Source organism: Sturnira hondurensis, unplaced genomic scaffold, assembly GCF_014824575.4.
Source record: "Sturnira hondurensis isolate 20B ecotype Veracruz unplaced genomic scaffold, ASM1482457v3 Scaffold0006413, whole genome shotgun sequence".
In the NCBI taxonomy this organism is placed as follows: Eukaryota; Metazoa; Chordata; class Mammalia; order Chiroptera; family Phyllostomidae; genus Sturnira; species Sturnira hondurensis.
Genome location: NW_028079044.1, coordinates 30,687,475 through 30,709,117, shown reverse-complemented (window position 1 = coordinate 30,709,117; position 21,643 = coordinate 30,687,475).

The window sequence follows — 21,643 nt, the reverse complement described above, 5'->3', positions numbered from 1 at the left end:
TCGTACTCACACCTCTTCCCCAACAGGCCTAATCCCTATTCCAGGACGAGGACTAATGCTTCACTGCCATAAAAATTGTCTGTTATTTATTCTTCCCTCCACAGGAAACACTCTTTCCTTGGACTTTTGATTGGCTGGTACTTTCGCATTATCTAGCTCTCACATCCTTGGACAGAGGTACTCTTTGAAATTTTGGGTAAAGTTGCCCCTAATTGCTCTCTATCTCATCTAAAAACCTCTTTTTATTTCCTTCATAACACTTGTCACAGTCAGTGATTACCATACAGACACTAACTAAAGATAGCTAGTATAGTATAATAATAGCAGACAAAGTAGGAGATAAGACAAGAAATATTACTAGATAGAAAGAGGGCATTCATTGTCTACACAGAAGATAGTTCATGGCTATATATACCAAAGCAGGCTTTAGAGCCAGAAAGACTAATCAAGAAACTTAGAGAGGGGTATTTAATTATGATAAGAGTTACATTCAATAAAAAGCTGAAATAGTCTTAAATTTGCACGAATCTAATAACATAGCCTTCAAATGTATAAAGCAAATACTGACAGATTACAAGGAGAAAAAGAAATATCCAGAAAAACACGACTGGAGATTTTAACACCATTCTTTTTTTTTTTAAGATTTTATTTATTCATTTTTAGAGAGAAGGAAGGAAGGGAGAAAGAGAGGGAGAGAAAGATCAATGTGTGGGTGCCTCTCACGTGGCCCCACTGGGGACCTGGCTGGCAACCCAGGCGTGTTAACACCGTTCTTCCAGAAGCTCCTACACACAAGCAGAGAAGATGGTGGCAGTAAACCCTGTACCTTCCTACTGAATTGCTTACATTTCTTGTCCATGTTTGTACACTTCCCAACCCACGTTTATAGCACCAAAGAGCTACCATCATTGAGAAAACATTCTCTATTCATCTGTTTACTTAATAGCCTTCTATACTGGATAGACTGAAGGCGAATATTACTAAGCTTATATGCAGGTAGAGAAATTCAAACTCAGAGAATTAAATAATGTATAGTTTGTCATGTAGAGAGTAATTAGGCTTTGTGGATAAAGCTATCAAATCTTAGTCTTTCTGACCTGTACCTTTTTCTCCTAGATTCCACTGTAATGAGTGAGTCAGTAATTTATTGTTTCTTTTTTTAAAGATTTTACTTATCTATTTTTAGACAGAGGGGAAAGGAGGGAGAAAGACAGGGAGAGAAACATCAATGTGTGGTTGCCACTCACGCACACCCTACTGGAAACCTGGCCTGCAACCCAGGTGTGTGCCCTGACTGGGAATTGAATCAGCCACCCTTTGGTTCACAGGCCAGCGCTGAGTCCACTGAGCCACACCAGCCAGGGCCACTGGTTTTTTTTTTCCTATAATTGCTATACACCATTTTCTTCCTTATCATATTATACACAGATGGGGATTGTCAGAGACTCATTTCAACAATAAAAACCTAGACTAAAGGATCCTGGGGTGGTGGTGGTCCCTGTCTTACCTCTGTTTAGTTTGCCAGCCTGGCTCCTGCAGAACTAATGGATGCTGGAGAGTGACCCACAGCTGCTGTGCCAGATGTAGTGTCACTTCTAGAACAGATTTACAAAGCCTCATGTTCCCACAGCATGCAGCACTGATTTAGCAAATGCATTCTTTCCTATTCTGGTCAGGTAAGAGGATCAGAAATAGCTTGCATTTACATGATTGGCACAAATACATTGACTTATGCTTTGGTTTCAGGGCTCTGGTAACTTTCCTGCCCTTTTCAATAATGTAGTCTGAGAAGATTCAGCCTGTCTGAGTCCCTCAGATCCTTTACACACCAATCCATTCCATCGACGACATCATGCAGCTCAGACCAGGGGTGGTTGGTATGTTCTATGTCTTAGTAAGTTATGGGTGCCTCTACTGCTGGAAGATCAGCTCTATGAGTTATTTACTTTATAAAACTTATAAATTCTTTCTTTGTCCCTTTGAGATGTACATTTTCTCCCAGTCTGTTGGCAGTTTCACAAGTCAAGAATATCTTTCTCAAAGATCAGAGAGCCCTTCCTAAAGACATACAGCTGACCAGCAGGCACATGGAAAGATGCTCAACATCACTAATCATCAGGGAAATGCAAATCAAAACCACAATGAGGTATCACCTTACACCCATTAGAATGGCTATTATGAGAAAGACAGGAAATAACAAGTGTCAAAGAGGATGTGAAGAAAAGGAAACTGTTGGTGGGAATGTAAACTGGTGCAGCCACTGTAGAAAACTGTATGGAGGTTCCCCTCAAAATTAAGAATAAAAGTGTAATATGATCCAACAATTTCTCTTCTGGGTATTTATCTGAAGCATATAAAAACACTACTTTGAAATGATATATTACCCCTAGGTTCATTGCAGCCATATTTCCAATAGTCAAGATGTCCGTAGATAAATGAATGAGTAAAGTCATAGTACACACACATGCACACACAAAGGAATACGACCCAGGCATAAAAATGATGAAATATGCCATTGCAACGAGGAGAGGTCTTAAAGATACTACGCTAGGTAAAATAAATCAGGCAGAAAAGGACAAAACCATATAATTTCACTCATATGTGGACTGTGAAACAAAAAGAAACAAATGAGCAAACAAAAATAAACTCATAGATACAGACAGCAGATTGGTGGTTACCAGAGGGGAAGAGGGTGGGGAAGGGGGAAGTGGGTAAAGGTGTCCAATATATGGTGGCTGATGGAACCCTGACTTTTGGTGGTGAGCACACTATAGTGTACACAGATATTGAATCACAATGTTGTACCCCTGAAACTTATACAATGTTGTTAACCAAAGTTCCTGCAACTAAAAAAGAAAACATTGCCAAATCAAGAAAAAGTACATAAGGAAAGAGAGTACCCTGTCTCCCAGGCTCCGTGGGAAGATAGGGGCCTAACTGAGCTCAGTAAGCACCGACTAGCAAACACAGGTGGCCCAGCCATTTGGACCAACTGCCCACAGTGCCTGGCAGTTCCTTTCCACTAACTTGCCCCCATGTCTAACCACGCTCACCTTCAGTCTCTCTCTCCTACTGCAACAATCTTCTTTTTCCACTTTACTGAGCTACAGTTAACATATAACACTGTGTATGTTTAAGGTGTACAGCATAATGATTTATACATGCATATATGCATATATTGTGAAATGATTATCACGACAAGTTCGGTTAATGTCATCGCCTCTCATATTTACGTTATTTTTCTTGTCAGGACAACTTCCAACATCTACTCTCAGCAACTTTTACGTAAACAATGCAGCACCGTTCACTTGAATAATCTCTCCCTGGTCTGTTTAAATGTATCTAGCGCAGTCCTTCTTTGGCACAGGGTTCAGGGCGAGAACCAGAGAAGCTGTATTGGATTACTGGGGATTTCAGAGCTTGCCTTCCACCCTGAACCACCTATCTCTGGACCATGACACAAGAGGAAAAAAACAAACATCTATCCTATTTGAGCAGCTGAATTGATCTGTTTCTTTGTTAGAATAGGTTGGCCTATGTCATAAATAATATACGGCCCATTTGTCAAGTTCCCTTGAAAAGGATACAAGATAAAGTTTGAAAAAAAGAAATTTAATTTTGTTTTCTTCATCTAAGCATAAATTATGGCATTGAACTTTGTTAAAAATTAAAACTAAGAAAAATACCAATGTGCAGGTAGCATCCCATCACAAAAAATGAACTAAATGAATGTGGTATATTTTTTAAGTCTTGGACCAAAATTATATTATTCAAAAAGAGGAAGCCACAAAGAGATGAATATATTTATAACATATTAAGATTCAAATTGGCAAAGTCATACAATGATTTATTTATTAACCAAATATTGTGGAGAACTTAGCCTAAAGCCCACTTTATTTATTCAATAAATATTCAGATTGCTCAGAATACATAAATAAAATAACATGATAAATAAAAAAGGAATACTTCTTGTGTAACTATGGCCATCTATACAAGTATTTATTTTCTGCCTTTCCGAGTAGCTTTTTGCCATGTTCATATTGCAGTTTGCCTGGGAGAAGGCTGATTTTCACCATGACATTCATTAGTGCTCTTCTTTCCCTCTCTCCAGTTGTGAATATTCTTTCATTGATTAAACTGAACACTTACAGTGTGCCTGGAGCTGTTTCAGTGCCAAATAGAAAGTTGCTGAAAAAGGTCCTCAAAGGCAGATGGACAATAAAATATGTAAAATCATATTTTGACTTTATAAAATATCTTGTCATAAAATCATATTATGACAACAACCCATATAAACAAGAGAAGATTAGCTTATAGTTAATGAAGGCCGGTGAGGAGCAGGAAACGAGGTGATGACAAGTGGACTAACTGGGTGGGACAGAGACAGGCAAGTGGGAGAAGCTAGCCAGGGAACCCCCACCTGAGCAGAGCCAGGGAAGAGGGTTCCAGACGCAGGGAAGGAAGAATACAAAGACCCCTGCGGGGGAAGAGTTTGACTCCACAGAAGAGGAGGCAGCTACTGAAGCTGGAATATGGTGAGCGAGGAGCAGAGTGGGATGTGATGAGGCTAGAACTGGAGAGGCCTAATTAGCGGCAAAGCAGCTTAGGGGACAGCTCAGGAGTCGACATTTTGCTCTAAGCCGAATGTATAGTTTTAAGGGTAGCAGGCATTAGATCAGATTTGTGTTTCCTAGCTCAACCTGGTCTTTGGTAGCACCTGGATTTCAGGGGAGATTCTGCTTTATTTTTTTTTTTTACCACCAAGGTCAGATGCTGATGGGGTTTGGGAATCAGGAGAGAAATAACTTCCTAGATTTGGGAATCTGTAGTGAAATCTCTGGACACCAGAGTTCATTTGCACATTACAAATGCTTGTTGAAAAGCTTTCTCATTTGTATTCTGGTCAGACTTTCAGCCAGATAGCTTGTGACTGAAATGGATGCAAAAAGTCTACCCAGCAACGCACAGGGGTTTTTTGTATTGTGCCCTGGCTTTTCAGTAGGCCTGAAGGCATCACTGGTGAGGGGTGGGGTGATAGGGCAGTATGGCCGCTGTGCCCCATATTGCCTGTGCCCTAGGTTGTGGGAGCTGAGAATGAGTCTTGGATGATGATGATATGGCTATTTCTCAGTGGCAAAAACAGCAAAAAAATCAGTAAACACCACAGTGTAAGTCCCCATTAGCAATCCAGCTTAAGTCTGTATTGTGCTTTCATAAGCTATCATATCAGGATTTTTAAAAATTTGCACTTAAACTTCTCGCTCTTTGTGAGTATCACCTTAAAGCTAAATGAACTGGAATGAAATCATTGATGGACTCATTTATCTGTAGCAGAAAATCCAAAATAACTGCTCTAATACTTGCAAATTATTATTTAGGAGATGAACATATTTGAATGATATAAATAATTAACGTACTTTAAAACTATTCCTGCTGTATTAGCATTATGGAGAAAAGAATTTAACCATCTGGGAAAAACCATACTGGACAAGAATCCTTGATGATTAAAACTCAGTAACAATTTTATTTGATTTTTTTGCTTCCTTTTATGAGCAGATAAATGCATCAGAGATGCTTCATTAACTAGAAAGTCTGCTTTATGCCACCCAGAGCTGAATAGATACTTGTGAAATATGCAAATATTTTCAAGGTATAAAATTTTAGCTGCTGTTGAATTCAACTGAAGCACTGTGAAAAAATGAAACTAGCATAGCCCATAATTCCATTTTTCATTTTAACAACCTTGGGTAAATGTTTTTCCAGAACGGAATTTTTTTTAAGTAAGTCAGTTGTAGTGACTGTGATCTTACTTCCCCAGCTTATTTCTGCCAGGCTTCCTGGGGCACAACCACCAGCCAGCCGCCATCCTCCAATTCCAAACAAGACCCAAGTGAGAAGTGGGGGCCAACCTGACAGCTACAAATTCTATCTGCATTCCTCTGTGTTAATAACCAGCCTCTCTTAAAATGTAAATGACCTCTGGAATGATGGGAGTTAAAACTCTGCAGTATTTGCATGTTGGTTTTAAACAAACTTTCAACATAGAGAAAATGTAACTAAGAGAATGATATTTTGACTCTACGCACAGGTAGTTTCAAGGTAGGGAGGAGTTAACTTCACAGCTGTGATCAGCAGGGCGAAGGGAGCCCCTTTAAAGTGGAGCCAGGGCAGCTGCCCCGGAGGAACTACCTCGCAGGTTGGTTCCTCAAATCTTTGGAAAGTTAAAACCGGGCAAAATAACCTCTGGACTGGGCCTAAAGCAATGCTCAAAGAAGAATTGTTTGCAACAATAATAAGAAAGCAGATTTTAGGACTACTGGATTGATGGCTGAACATTAAAAATCTTTTTTTAGAATCAGCCTCACTATGTTAGATTCACTTCCCCAGTAGAAATGCCTTCTTTCTGTAGATGTAATTGTTCCCCTTCCCTTTCTCATAAATATGTATTGTCTTTGTCTCCTAATCAGAACATTATTTCAGTTTTTCCCTGAATCAGTGCTTCCTGAATCACTCTTCTTTTTTATCTCAAATAAATACTTGTTGCCCAAGTTAAAAACAAATAAACACATGATGCAATATACAGATCATGCATTAGACTTCAAACCTACATGATCTAATTAACCAGTGTCACCCCAAGAAATGCAATTTAACATAATTAAAATAACACAATATTAGAAATAACTTGTTGCACCACTACCTTATACACATTTAATCAGGAATGGTTCTTAAATATTCCAATTGCACTTTTTAAATTTTCCATGCTGCATTATTCTACTGATTGCAGGCTTTTACCACCATGCTTTGTATGCCATTTTACAGAGTGTCTTCGTAGGGACTTCCAGTCCATATGGCCGCCATGATCAAGTAAGTATCTAGCCCTACAAGGTGAATACTACTCCTTGGCTTTTCTGGAGCTTTTCATGATTGCTAGTGTGATTAAGAAATAATTGTTTGATTTATTTACATATCTATGCAGCTTATAGGAAATGCTGCGCTTCTGCCCATGATGTCTTTCTCATGTGAAAATGAGACCAGTTTCATTCATGTTCATTACCAGTTCATTCATGTGAAAATATAGCCCAGAGCATCAGTGAATAATCTCTCCCTGGATGACCCTGGTAACTGTAATCATTAGAATCTCACCCCTAAGATCTAACAGGATACAGCATTGTGACTGGTAGCACTGCTGTGGCGCCGGCCTCCCAAGGTTTGATTCTCACTGTACAATAAATAGCCTTCCATGCTCGGGTGAGTCACCTGGTTTTGCTTATGCCTCAGTTTCCTCATTTGTGAAATGGTGGCAGCATTGTTATGATGATTAACTTCCTGTGCAGCACAGGAAGAATGTCATTATTTTTTAATCTCTCACTAAGTCAAGAACAGCTTTGAACATCCATGTCTTTGAACATCTCCTTCCGCCATTTTATCTTTGTTCTCTTACCATCTCCAAACAGGGCGCTTCCCAGAATTCATTTCAATGTCAGGACAGAACCGGGGTAGAAGTACCCCTTCCCTTTTCATTTTCTCTCTGCCTTTGCTAGTTCCCGTGTACTAAATAATTCAGGTGAAATATGTTTCTCAGTATCTAAGAGTCCACCATCTATGCGTTCTTTTGTCATCTGTCTTTGCTGTGGCAACATACTTTCACTTATCTTTCCTTCTAGAAGAACACATTGTCTTTGGAACTGCCCCTCCTTTCTGCTGCGTGTCCTCAGGATTCTTCTGTCTTTTCCCACTGAGTGTGGTGGCTTTGAGGCACTTCTCTGCCCCCTGCCCATTTCAGACCACCTAACTAGCCACAGGCCAATAGAGTGAACTATTGGAGGGCATTGGAGGACAAATATTAACTTCTCAAAGCCTTTTTTCTCATTCATAAATGGGGACAATAATTATTCCTACTCAGCTGTGATGAGGATTAAGTTAACCAAAGAATGTGAACTGGTTAGCATCCTGTAAGTGCTCAGAGAGTATGAAGTGTTATCATCACAACCACTATTTCAGGGAAGGGTGGTAGAACCTGCTTTCTTTTTTCCCAGCAAAATGTTTTCCAGAGTGGGCCTAGAGACATCCAGTTCCAAGTTCTGGAAATAATTAATGAGCACAAGTGTGTCTTCTAACCAGGGACATTTCTTTTAATGACGGCAGGGTCCAGTCTGATGTGTAGCAGTCATATTGTATTCCTATAAACCTCTGGTTTTTAGAAAAATCCTAAGTGATTAAACACCCTTAATAGATATTTAAATATACTGTCATAGAGACTGTATTTAATTTCTTCTATAAACAAGCTTTAGATAAGCAGTTTCAAAAGATACATTCAAAACAGGAAAACCACCAGGGAAATGCTGATGTAGATGAGATGCTTCAGAGCTCAAAGTAATTAAGAATTCTTGGCAAGAAAGAATCTTTGAAGAAATGGAACCTAATTCTTTACCCATGATAATTTAACAGTGCGCCTTTGATAAACTCTCTTACTAATACTTATTAATTTATGATATACCCAAATTTAGAATGAATGCATGTAATGAATGCACCCAGAGTATAAGGGTGCATTCATTAAATATTGATTGGGTTGGTATCCTATTTTATAATGTTCTAATTTAATGCAATAAAGATTAACTATTATCTATGTCACTAAGAATGATACCAAGTTCTGGAATTACTAGGTTTGGGGGATGGAAAAATAGTATACTTAATAATAAAATAGTGTGTTGGTTCAAAAGATGCTTTAGAGTTTCTTACATATTAGTATTATTCATTAGATTTCTGGTGACTGACTGAATAGTCTGAACACTTTTGGTTAAATGCAAATACAGCCTTTATCGATAAAGACTAACACTTTGCTTAATAGGAAAAATAGAAATAAATGAATGGGTTGTTAATGTAAGTCACAATACACAGGAGTTCAGAACATCAAAATCTCAATTATGATCATTATAAACTAAAATCTCTAGTAAATATTGTATCTTAGAAACTGTGACTTCAAATCTGGAAGAGTTAATAGGATATCCAAGCACCCATGTGAACTGACGTATTCAATATTATCTTAGGAGTATCGGCTATATGCCAAAGCTTTCACTAGTTGTCCTAGGTGCGACACATCCAAAAATTGAAAGAAATCACGTGAGAATCACTTTCAGTGAACTGAAAAAATCAATGAAGGAGACAAAACAAAAAGTTAGAAATTGTAATGCTTGCAATTTAAAACTTTAAAACTTTGATTAAAACAGTGAGAAATCAGAGTTAACTTATAATAGGGAAGTAGAACTTAGATAGGGTGGTAATATTTTCAGAGGACATCACATATGAGGCCTAGATAATTTTAGAAACCCATCATAAGGAGAGAGATTTGAAAAGCATTCCAGCAGAGAAAACTACCTACGCAGAAGCCCCTCAGTACTCAAGTGTTTGAGAAACAGGAAGGTCCGAGTGGTCCCAGATCAGTGAATGTAGGGAAAGACAGAGTGAAAAGACCTCAGACAGGGGGACAGGAGTCAGATGATGCATATTAAGTAGGGCAATTATAAACAATTTGCATCAATTTTAACCAATTTGCACTGGGGACCTTTAATTTCTGGGAGGGAACCATTAGTATGGAAATTATATATTAATTTATTGTCATTAGATAACAGATGTTCTTCTTTTTAAATCAGAGAACAAACCAAGAGACAATGCAATGGGAGAAGGAAAGGGAAGGGGTGGTAAACCCTTTAGAACAGAAGTGGGGGGTGCACTGTGAGTGTGGGGTTTGGAGAAAACATGACAGGACTTTCAGAATTGACTCTGAATTTGAACACTCTCCTTTGCAGCCATTGGAAGCCTCAGTTTCTAGTACGTGAACATTTTGTCCAACTCATTTTTTGTTGATCATTTATACAAAGCTGGAACCTCTCAATTTAATAAGATTTATTACAATCAGATTGAAAAGACAATAATGGAAATTATGAAGGAAGAATGTGGGAAAATGGAAATCCCCTTGGTGTAGAGTTGGACAATTGCTTCAGCTGGAAGATAATCTCATACATTCATTCGAAAGATATTGTGTACACTGATCATGTGAAACTATGGGCGGGGCTCTGTATACTGCAGGGTATGGAGCTGGGTCAAATCTGCATCCTTCTCTCAACGAGTTCAGACCCGATGGAGACGAGACCACCACAACACAAACCCGGCTCAATTCTGAAGAGCCCCTATACCTGCAGCACAAAACCTGCGGCTCCATTCCTTTGTCCATGGCAGCAGCGCCCTGACCACCAAACACGTGCTGACAATCGCCAGTGGGTCTGCCTTACAATATTGTTTCTTTACAAATTTTTTAAGTGAAGGAAACTAATACATGCTATGTACCTGCTCTGTGCCAGACAATATGCTGGATGAGGTCCCCACCTTCATTCTCATTCATCACAATTTTACAGCCTTCTTCACTTTTTATGAAGGAACTAAAGCTCCCAAAGTACATGTAATTTGACCAACCTCAACTAGGTAACAAGCAGTAGAGAAAGAGTGTGAATGTCTTTCTGATTCTATAGCCTGTTCTCTCTTATTCTTGGCTATTTCTGGATCATTGCTTAGTAAAAGAAAATACTCTATCTCAGGAAAATGGGACATGTTTCAATGTAAACTTTAGAGCAATAAGTTTGAAGGGAGATTTAAATGTACAAAGCAAAAATATATTATGTCAGTTAGTGGGAGAAAAGCCCACTGGAGGTCAAAACATAGCAATTTACCAAATAATAAACCCCAGACCAAACACAATAAACTGTGAGGCATACAGAAAAGGGTCTTAGAGGTTGGATGCAAAACTGGTGACCGACTTTACCTCTCAGAAGGTGGTGGGATTAAGAGATTGAGAGGGAAACCTTTGCCCTGTACTCTCTGTAGTTAAAATTTTTATGGGAATGAATCATTATGTTATACATGTATTGAAATAAAACAAGTCAATACAGAATTAAAGCCATTGTGTTTAAATTAAAATAACTAGGTGATAGGGCGGCGTGGTTTCATGTGTATAACAGTGTTTAGAGACAGTTTCTCTTATCCCAGGTAGAGACACACTTTCACCGGAGTTTTCATTTTTTAACAGATAGAGGTTAACCATGAAATACGTAGCAGAATTAATGGCAGCAGATCATTGTACGCCGTCAAGGCTGTAGGAGACAGTATTGTGGATAAATTTAGACTAAAGTGTCTCCGTCACACAGGACCCTCTCCTCAGAACACAGATGTCAGCTGTGAAGTCCATCACCCCAGAGCCTGCTCTGAGGTTCGGATTCTCACCTTTAGATCTTACGCTCAGACTGCTTAGTGCAGCGATATCAAAAGACCCTTGTTTCCCTCCCAAGGCAAGCGCAGACTCTTACCTTTCCCAGTGTTTGCCAAGCGCTCCTGTTAGTTTTCAGATGTTTTTATACACCCCTTGGGACAGCTGGTGTGCTGTTTCCATGGTTACTCTTACTGAAGAGTTCTTTTGGCAATTGTACAACCTGTGTGACTCAGGATTTTCAGAGTTTCAGGCCATCTTGGTGCTGTGCTTGCAATTGTCAATGAGCTGGGTGTATTATATGGTCTGTGTCTGATACCCATGTTAATATCTGTTTCCTTCCCAAAGCTTTCCCCAAAACATTTACCCTTGGGTCAGGAAGCTGCAGGACTATAGAAAGCTGACCTCATGATACGGAAGATGAAACCATGACCCTGAGTCACTGAGTACACCCAGATGATAGAACATAAAGTAGAACTCCCAGCTCCTGACTCCTACTATAATGCATTCTCCATCTATATTGTGGTGCCCATAGGTGAGTCTCTGCCTGGTCTGTGTTGACCTTTTTCTATGGACAGAATGTTTGCATTTCGCAAAAAATATATACATTAAAACTCTCATCTTCAGTTTCATGGTATCAGGGGTAGGAGGGCACTTTAGGAATTAATTAGGTCAAGAGGGTGAAGCCTTCATAATGGGACACACAGCAGAAAAATGTCCATCTGCAAACTAGGAACTCAACCTGCCAGCATCTTGATGTTGGACATCCTGGCCTTCAGAACTGCGAGGAAAACATTTATGTTGTTTGATTCATTCCCCCAGTCTATAGTATTTTTGTTTCGGTAGCCTGAACTGACTACAACAAATCCAGATACGCAAATTTCTTACTTGTGATTCAATAAGGAGACAGTGAAAAATATTCTCTTAATGCCACACCATAGAAACTTAATTCAATTACCTATCAGAAACCTTTCTTCTCTTCCAAAGGTTCTCCCTGTTTTCTTCCATGAGTTCTGCACGGGGACATCAGACTCAAGAAAACATGAGTATGATTTTCTTTAAATTCTCACATTGCTATTTATAATTATCATATTATTTTCCATACAAACAACTGTAAACCTACTTTTGTTCTACCCTGTATATACATACATATAAACACATATATTCCATACATACATATATTCCACATATAATAGGTACATATATGCAAGTTTATGATCATACAAAATATTTTTAAAAACCTCTACACTATGAAAGGGAGAGGCACATGCTTTTGTAACCAACTAGCTATTTTTTAATAGAGAATAATAATAATATCAGTTAGCTTCCTGTTGCTGCTGTAACAAATTACCACACATTTAGAGGCTTCAAACAACATAAATGAACTATCTTTACAGATCCAGAAACTGGAAGGCTGCAATGAGTCTCCCTGGGCTAAAGTCAGAGTGTGGGCAGGGCTGCGTTTCCTTTTTGGTGGCTCCAGGGAAACCACCCATTTTTTCACTTTTTCCATCATCTAAAAGCTACCAGCATTCCTGGGTTTACAGGTCCCTCTCATCTTTATTTATTTTTCTTCCTTTCCTTTCTTTCTTTCCTTCCTTCCTTTTTCTTTCTTTGTTATTGTATTTTTCCGCTACCACTCATCTTCCTTACAAGGCTCCCCCACAATCACCACACTATTGTCCACATCTATGAGTCCTTCTTGTCTTTTTGCTTGATCCCTCCACCCCATGATCCCCCTTTGCCGTCAGCCTGCTCTCTATGAGTCTGTCTGTATTTTACTTGTTAGTTAAGTTACTTCATTAGATTCCACATATGAGTGAATTCATCTGGTATTTGCCTTTCTCTGACTGGCTTATTTCACTTAGATAATGTTCTCCGGGTCCATCCATGCCATAATCAACAAATCAACAAACAACAAGTGCTGGTGAGGATGTGGAGAAAGGGGAACCCCTTTGCGCTGTTGGTAGGAATGCAGATTGGTGCAGCCACTGTGGAAAGTGATATAGAGATACCTCAAAAAATTAAAAATGGCCCTGGTTGGTGTAGGTCAGTGGATTGAGAGTGAGCCTTCAAACCAAACAACTGTGGCTTGGTTCCCAGTCCGGGCACATGCTTGGGTTGCAGGCCAGTTCCCAACAGAGGATGCATGAGAGACAACCATACATTGATATTTCTCTCTTTCTCCTTCCCTTGCCCTCTAAGATAAATAAATAAAATCTTTTAAAAAATGAAAAATGGATCTGTATTTTGACCCAGTGATCCCACTTCTGACATTATATCCAAAGAAATCCAAAACACTAATTCGGAAGAACATACGCCTCTTATGTTCACTGCAACATTATTTATAATCACCAAGATACAGAAGCAGCCCAAGTGTCTACCAGTAGATGAATGAAAAATTTACCCTTCGCCATAGCATGGATGGCCCCTCCAATTTTAAAGCCAGCAGGGTTGGGTCACATCCTCCTCTTCACTGCCACCTTTCCGGTGTTCTTTCTTCTGACTCACACTTATAATTACTCTTGTGATTGCCCCGGATAATCCAAGATAATCTCCATCATCTGAAGGTCAGCTGATTGGCAACCTTAATGCCATCTGCAACCTTAATGCTCCTTTGCCTCGTAACCTTTCTATTCACAGGTTCTGATGATCAGGACACGGACGTGTTTAGTAGGCCATTACACTGCCTACCAAATAGTAACAGAGTGAGTTGTAACATTACATTTGTTAAGCACCTTCTCTATATAAGAACCATTAGATAGAATAATTCATTTAATCCTTACAATGGCCCAACCAGGCAGGTTATTTTGTTATCTGTTTTGCAAATGAGAGAATTTAGGGAGAAAGATGTTCAACAACTTTGTTTTTTAAATTCACAGAGCCAATGTAGGGGAAAAAACAGAATTCAAATTCAGTTCTGTGTGACCCTAAAACTCCATTTCATCCCAGAATTTCCCATCAGATCTATCATCCCTTATTTTTCTGCAGAAGTCCTTGCCTCTTACCTTTTGACAAGAGTGAAGACACATATTTCTCCTTTTAAAATACTTTTACACTTTTTAATGGTTGGGAGAAAAATCAAATGAAGAGTAGTATTTTATGAAAAGTGAAAATTACAGGAAATTCAAATTTTAGTTTCCATAAACAAAATGTTTTGGACTAGAGTGTGGAGGTTTATATACAGACCGTCAATGGTTATCTAAGTATATTCTCTCACCTTTTCCTCAGTAACAGAGAAGCACTTCATTGCCTCCAAAGCTAAGTGACTGAAGAAAAAGTTCTGGGATTAGCCTTCCCAGGTTCTCAGAGGAGAGCCTCAGAATTGTCAGTGGACAGGCCACTAGTCTTAGACCAGAGCACAGGTCCGTTTGCCACCATCAGGAATCCGACGCCCAGAAAATCACCCAACCACGCCTGGAGTGGGCCAGGTGGCTCTGCCTTTAGTTCCTTAGAGACAACAAGTTCAGAGACAGAGAATTTAGACCTGGAAGAAAATTTACACATGCACACTCATCCTTCTGCTTTCCAGATGATAAAACTGAGGCCCAAAGGAAAAATGCAACTGGTCTCAGGTGGCGGTGTTGCTTACAGCAACGATTTAGAAGTGGGCCTGGATTCCAGGCTCTCAGACTCCTAACAGGGGCTCTCTTCTCCGCACTCTGCGCAAGGTCAGCCCACCATCTGTTTTTGTACCACCTGTGAGCTAAAGATGGCCTTTACACTAAAAAAATTTAATGTCATTAAATTTAATGTAACATAATGTAAGTGTAATATTTTGTGTAAAGGGAAAACCAAAATTCAAATTTCTGGGTCCGCAAATAAATTTTTGTTGGGAAAGAGTATGCTTGCTTATTTACATGCTGTCTATAACGTCTTTCTTACCATAGGAGCAGAGGTAAGTTGCCGGGGCACAGACCGGAATGCCCACAGTCTGGTCCCACATGAAGTTGGCCGAGCCCGGCTTTCCATCACTCTGCCAGCATCCACCCTGCCCCGCAGTGGCTCAGCCCAGCCAGGCTACACTGGCCTGAGGGAGCGGCGTTGCTCACTGCTCTGGGGAGGCCAATGCTTCACTCAATACTTCAGGGTTGTGCTGTGTCTCTCAAGGCAGGTAACATTTTGTAAAAATGGAAATCACATTGAATACCATCCTTGTAACCTTCCTCGGTCTGCGAACAAGGAATGAGCCAGACTTTCTCCTTAGGGAGAACTGTCTGGCTAAGCACTGTGAGCAATCTTTTATTTAGCATCTCATTTACTCTTCACAACAACTTTGAGAAATATTACTACACTCGTTTTACACATAAAGCAACCGGCACACAGAGAATTTAATGCAACCAAGTGGTTGGAATCTAATTTTCTCTGAATACAAAGGCATGGTCTTTTCTCTATTCAACATTCCCACATTGGCTGTTTCTTGAACTGCAGAATATAAATAGTGAACAAAAAAAATTTAATTATGGTTGTCATTGTTTCCATCAGTGGCTTTCAAAAATAGTTTCAATAAATAGGGACTCTCATGTATGAGTATCTTTTAAAACCAAGTGAAGAATCATGCCACAGTTTGGAAGAATACCAACGTAAGAAAAAACATCCTGCTTTTTTCCCCACCACAATCAGACCAGGAGGGGCCGAAGCCCGCTCCCAAATAACTAAGCAGAGGAGGACCCTTCAGAACCACAAATTAAATCTGGAGGACTTGGCCAATTGACTCCCAGTTGATTATTCCAAGTGTCGGTGCTGCAGAGAAAGTGATTTCTTCCAGGGACTCTGAAGAGTGCTGCTTAGTTCTTCATCATGAAATTTAATTTCAGGGCTTGTAATCAGGAAACAGTTTAAAATGGAATTTGTTAATGAAAGAGTTGAGAGGAAGTGGAGTATCATCTACCATCTTACTCATCTCGCTTCCAGATTAGTTTAAAATTGGCTGTGTTCTGTGACTTAACGACAGCAATCACCGAGGGCCCTGTAAGCTAAACTCCTACATGCTTCCTGCTAATTTGGTTGATTTAGGTCATTTCGTATCATGAATTGGAAAGGATATTACTGACTGAAGAATGGAGGTACAAGCTTTTTCTGTCTTCCCAAAGGTCCAACTCAACAAAAACACAATTAACTTACTCTGAGCTGTTCCTTGAGATGCTTAGAAAGATATCAGCTGATAAATTAAGTCTAAAATAATAGATGAGGGAAGACATTAAGTATATTAAATGTAAGAATGAAGTAGATCAAACTAATTTTTTGATCATTAAAATAATTTTTATTGGTACGTATGCATATGACTTTTGGCATCTAGCTTAGAAGGAATTTGACAATTTGACATATCATATTTATGAGGACAAGTTTTCTCAATATTACAGTCACAGAAAATAGGAATAGAATGGATACTGAACATGTTGCTTGAGCAGTAAGTAATTTACTTATTCACACATACCTCAACTAAATGGAAAAAGAATCTGGCATGCCCATGTTATTAAGAGATACAAATCCAGTGAAAGTTTATGGCTAATGCCAATATTTCTTAAAGTCAGTAATATATGTGTTGTTTTGATCAGTTGTATGTGAACAATAATTCTAATAATAACTCAGATTACCCCTGGAGCCTATGGTCACAGAATATTTTAAAATCTTACAATACGTAAATTTCAAGTCAGTTTTAATCTGAGTTAAACAGAGAAAAAAGATGCTTTTGAATTTGGCTGTATCAAAGATTACTGAGAAATAACTTACATCATAGAAGTACATACAGTCTTGCGTGTGACGATAACCAGGTGCAGAGGGAGCCATCCTACCTGTACGTGTCACGTGCCCTGACTGGGCATCGACAACCAAGGCAGAAAACCATTGCTCTGTAGTATTAATTTAAAAAAGTTTAGTTTAGAGACGCTGAACTAGAGGCATTTTCTTTTTTTTTCCATTTTTTTATTTAATTATTTTTCAAGTACAGTTTTCTGTCACCACTGACACATAATACAATGCCAGGGATTTCTCGGAGTAATGAAACAACCACCAATTGGGCCCTGGCTGATGTAGCTCAGTGGATTGAGCACAAGCCTGCGAACCAGATGATTGCAGTTCGATCCCCAGTCAGGGCACATGCCTGGGTTGCAGGCCAGTTCCCAGCAGGGGACTCATGAGAGGCAACCATACATTGATATCTCTCTCCCTCTCTCCTTCCCTTCCCCTCTAAAGATAAATAAAGAATTTTTTTAAAAACTCTTTTTAAAAAAGCATAAACATTTTGCTCTGTTGGATAGTCTCTGACTCATTTTCAACATAGAGAGTGGGGCTGACCCTGAAGAACAAACCATTGCACATTTGAGTTTGAATCAGATCCCTGGGTTTTACAGGAGACCCGACATCTCCAACCTTGTCTCATGCTGCTCTGCCCTCATTTTGCTGGTTTCTCTTTCCTGCTACAAAACGCTCATGTTTTTAATTTAGTCCTGACTTTTAAGCCCTTTCATATACTGTGTCCAGACCCTGAAAAGTCCCACACCTCCTCTTCATACAGCTGGCTCCTCTCTTCTAGGTCCCAATCTAAATGTCACCTCTCTCTCTCCGGCAAGGTCACACCTTCAGCTGATCTCAACTGAACTTTTCCTTTCCTTCCAGTTTTCTCCATCACTGCATCTTCTTGATGTCATAGCATCTATAACAACTTATATATTAGATGTAGGTGTCTGACAACTTGGATACTATATTTTATTTCAGTTTGACTGGAATTCCCATAAACATTTTGGCATTGCATTTTTTTATTAAGGTCTACCTAGTGAGTGATAAACAAGAGGTGTGTGATAAAGATACATTTAATAACTGGCCAAGCTCAGGTATCTTTTCTCATCTCCAAGTTGTCCCTTTCACACATATTTATGGGTAATTGGCTAAATTCTTGCCTTTAGAAAGCAGTTCTCAGTCTACTCATCATGTTCTGGAGGATATAGTAAAAGGTAACATGGTTGACATAGTGAGGAAACTAAAAGTGATTGCCAAAGTATTTAAAAGATTTGAGATAGATGGGATATTGATTTGGTGAAGAAGAGAATAAAGGGAGCAGCCCAGAAAGAGTATTTTAGATGGGGATGCATGCAGGAGGAATGACATAAAAGGAAAGAATAACACGCCATGTAGCAAAAATGGGCAAGTCAGATCAGATTAAAGACCATCTGTTTGGGAAGTAGTTTAGGTGGGTTTGGGTGGATAGTGCAGCCTCACAGAGGGGCATTGATGCTGGACTGTGTTTGTCAGTGTAAATTCTTGGTGAACAAGTTGTTAGTGCAGGTACAAGAAAGGGAGATGATGTGGCAAAGCTGGAGTGCTGGAAGAACCACCTAGCGGGACATAGCGGAGGCCAAAATGCTCTCTGTAACAAGGCAAATTATGAAGCAATTGCAGCCATGACTTAAAGGTGGCAATGAGGATGAACTTAAAAGAAACAAAAGTATATCAAAGGTGATTAGTAATTCCCTTCATTTAAAAAAAGGTTTCATCGCCCTGGCTGGTGTAGCTCAGTGGATTGAGTGCGGGCCTGCAAACCACACGATCACAGTTTGATTCCCAGTCAGGGCACATACCTGGGTTGCAGGCCAGTTCCCAGCAGGGGACTCATGAGAGGAAACCATACATTGATATTTCCTCCCTCTCTCCTTCCCTTCCCCTCTAAGGATAAATAAATAAAATCTTTAAAAAAAAAGGTTTCATCATGTTAAAATAAATGCAAGAAATGTTAAGAGACATTACAAATTTAATTTGTAGTATTTGTTAACCATGAGAACCAACCTAATAAAAAACAAGATTAGCCCTGGCTGGTGTGGCTCAGTGGACTGAGTGCGGGCCTGGGAACCAAAAGGGTCGCCAGTTCGATTCCCAGTCAGGGCACATGCCTGGGATGCAGGCCAGGGGCCCAGCTGGGGGTGGGCAAGGGACAACCACACATTGACATTTCTACCCTCCCTCTTTTTTATTCCTTCCCCTCTCTCTAGAAATAAATAAATAAATAAAATCTTGAAAAAAAAGTTTAAAGGAAAATCAGTTCAATTTAAATCACCAAATGCTATACTGACTTGACATGTAACAGGCATTCCTCATGTGTTCAGTACTGAGGGTTTTATCAGTTAGAATGAATATGTAGTCGATTAACATTAAAAATGAAATAAATGAATGCCTACGATGTACAAGGCACGATGCTAAGTGCTTGCTTTCTAGTACTGAAAAAAAAATAGGCACAAATTTCTGGGGAAAACTCTATAGCTCTCTTACACTGGGTTCTTTCTGACAATGAAGTCTGCTTGCTTAGTAGCTTACTTTGGGAAAAGATCCTAGGAAGCGAGAGTGGGATCACAGAGAGGAGCTAAACAGAGAAGGAGAGAGACAATTCAAGGATGCTTCACGAAGCTGGGCCCCACTGCAGGCCTTCTGAGGAATGTGCAGAAGCACCTCAAAACTGCCTACCCTGGACCTGGGAATGAGGAATCTCAGCCACGGGCCTTCACCTGCTGTTGATCAAATGTTGCCAAGGAGGTGTTGACACCCTTGCATTTTCAAGTACATCATTCATAGCATGGCCGAGTGGGCACATTCCGTTCCCCATACTGAGCAACAAAAGAGCCCAGGACAGACACTGTAAAGTGTGTAGGTGAGGTGCTATAAGAGCACACCTGCCTGGAGCTGGCTGACACAGCAGCAGCTGGGAGAAAAAAAGATGCCAAGAGGGGATGTGAGAGCCTTCATGGTTCACTCCTTGCACTACTTAGATGAACTTGTCATAGACCCTTTGCATGTGAAATTAGCTGTGATCTCTACAAAAGGACTCCACTCAGAGGCTGTGGGAGTTTCCTAGGGCTGCTGAGACCAATTCCACAGACTGGGTGCCTACAAACAGGAGAAATGTGTTCTCTTGCAATTCTGGAGACTGGTAGTCTGAGACTAAAGTGTTAACAGGGCCAGTTTGGAGACTCTAGTGGGAATCCTTCCTTGCCCCTTCCCACTTCTGTTTGCCCCCAGTGCTCCCTGGTTTGTGGCAGCATCACTCAATCTCTGCCCATGTCTGCATGTGCCACCTTCTCTCTGCGTCTCCATATGGCATTCCCCTCTCTGTGTGACTCTGTCTCAGTGCCCAGACTCCCCTCTTCTTACTAGCACCCCATTCATATTGGATCAAGGTCTCACTCTGCTCTACCATGATCTCTTTTTAACTAATGACATCCGCAACCATTCTATTTCCAAATAAGTTCCAGGGGAAAACATCCACTGAAGACAGTGTACCAACCACAGTGAACCAAAGTCCCCACTAATGAGCTGATGGTGAGAAATGAAAGAAACACAGCTCTGAGAAATATTGGAAAGATAGGATAGAGAAAGGAATTATGAAATAGAGGAGGCTGCTTTAGTGTCGGGAGAAAAACTGAACTCTGCTTTAGATACACTAAGATAAAAGGGGTTGAGGATATTCAGCCACATATCTATTATGTGCCTACCATTGTTTAAAGGACCCAGTACACTATTATACCTTTTTCTACATTGAATCCACTAGGTTGGAACTCTATATACACTTTGCAAAGAAACCCTCAGAGAGTTAGTACTTTCTTCATAGTGTAAATGTATTAATGACTGATATACTTTGAAGTGAGGCAAGTAAAGAATTTTCAGTGTGCTTTCTTCTCCTGCTCCTCTTTCTCCTCGCCTTCCTTCTACTACTATATTGTCATCTTGAGTTAAACTTTCAGTGTGGGTTAAATTGTGCCCTGCCCATAGTAATGCTTCATAAATATCTTGAGGAGAAAGACCCATAAGTTATTCCTATGAAACTATCAAGTTTGATTTTGAAATCATTTCCTAAGTAAAATGTATGAACATTGCTATTGCATATGCAGAACTTTTTCCACCTGCACAAGTTTTAAAATATGACATTTACCTTAGCACAACTCCTCTTTCATGATTCAATTTCATATTCTAAAGGCTACATTTCATCCTACCTGTTTTCAGCAAAAATAATTGAAGCCAAATATGCTTTGCTTTGTCATAGTCCCATATGCACAGTTTTTAATTAAGCATAATTAAACGCAGCCCCTTCTGTCTTATTTTATATTCCCATCCCATATGTTATGTGTTCTATTTTCCTATTAAAAAGATGTAATTTTAATAAAAATTGACTTGTTCCTTTCTGCACTGCTATGATTTTATAGCTTTTAAATCCATTATTACCAGGTTCAAGTGCTGATGATTATTAAGTTCTTCATATTTTTCTCCAGTAAAGCTGAAGGGAAGACGCAGGAAATGATCATTCCTAAACTCGTCTAGCCCTGAGTAAGAACATCCGGACTAATCGAGGTAGGACTTGCACAGTGATGGCTCTGAGTTTCAGCAAAGAATGGGGTCACCTTG